The sequence below is a fragment of the Sorex fumeus genome, unplaced genomic scaffold, assembly GCF_029834395.1.
Source record: "Sorex fumeus unplaced genomic scaffold, SorFum_2.1 ptg000134l, whole genome shotgun sequence".
Lineage (NCBI taxonomy): Eukaryota > Metazoa > Chordata > Mammalia > Eulipotyphla > Soricidae > Sorex > Sorex fumeus.
In genome coordinates, this window is record NW_026606191.1 from 580,992 (window position 1) to 582,184 (window position 1,193).

The window sequence follows — 1,193 nt, forward strand, 5'->3', positions numbered from 1 at the left end:
AGTAAGAGAATGCTTGGGGTCCTTCCAAATGTGCAACAGGTTGGGTGTTTGCCTTGCATGTGGTCGACACGGGTTTGATACCCAGCATCCCCCATGGTCACCTGAGCACCGCCACAAGTAATCCCTGAGTATCAAGCCAGCGGTAACCCCTGTGCAACATCCCGTGTGATGACAAAAAGCAAAAAACTGTATAGAGGGGAAAGATGTGTGAGGATGACCATGATGGGAAAAAGGGTCAGATAAAGGAGACGGAACTCTGAGAAATCTCTTGGCTTCCCCTGGCCAACCTGGGTTCCATCCCCCACACCATAGAAAGCCTTGCCCTCCCCACAGCTTTAGTTGTGCTGTGGCCACTCCCAAATAAAGTCAGGACACTGGTATGTGTTGGGGGCTGCAGAGTTGGGCAAGGATCAGGGGTCTCTCTGCAGAGAGCTTGGAGAGTTCTGGGGAGCTTCAGTAGGTTCTGGAAGGGGGAGAGGGTCAGGGATGAACATTCCTGAGAGAAAGGACCCTGGGCAGGGACGAATATATTAAATAGCGCCGTCTTGTGGTGTCGGAGGGGATGAGGTGCCTCCTGGGTTTACAGGGAAGATTTCCAGAGCTGGATTTTGCTTCAATGATTAACGATCAAGCCTCATGCAATAGAGCAGGTGGAAAGTGGGTAGAAAAGTGCTCCCCTTGCAGCAGTTAAACTGGGTCCAAATCCAGGCACCCCCTTATAGTTCCGTGAACACCTACAGGGGTAATTAAGGAAAGAATATCCAGGAGTCACCCCAGAACATTGCCGGGTGTGGCCCCCAACCATAATCTATCAAACGAAAACCATAACCTCAGTTTCTTCGTCAGCGGATTCCTTCACCTCAAGCCTGGAGTTACAACGAGCTGAATCTTGCTTCGACCTCACCAGCTACACACAGAACAGAGAAATGACGTTTATCGAAATGTAGGGTGATGAGGTATGGGGGTGACCAAGAGAGGAAATCTTTCAGATGGGGTTCTTCGAGATAGAAGACGGGGGGGGGGAGGCAATGCTTTGTGCTCAACACAGGTCAATTCCCAGCATTGTGTAGGGTTCTCGAGTGCCCGCAGTAGGTCTGTTGTGGCCACCGACCCCTCTCCCCAATAAAGAACCCAGTGTCACTTGCCCAGATAGTCAGTATGGTGGGTGGGGAGGGAACGAAGATCATGTTTTT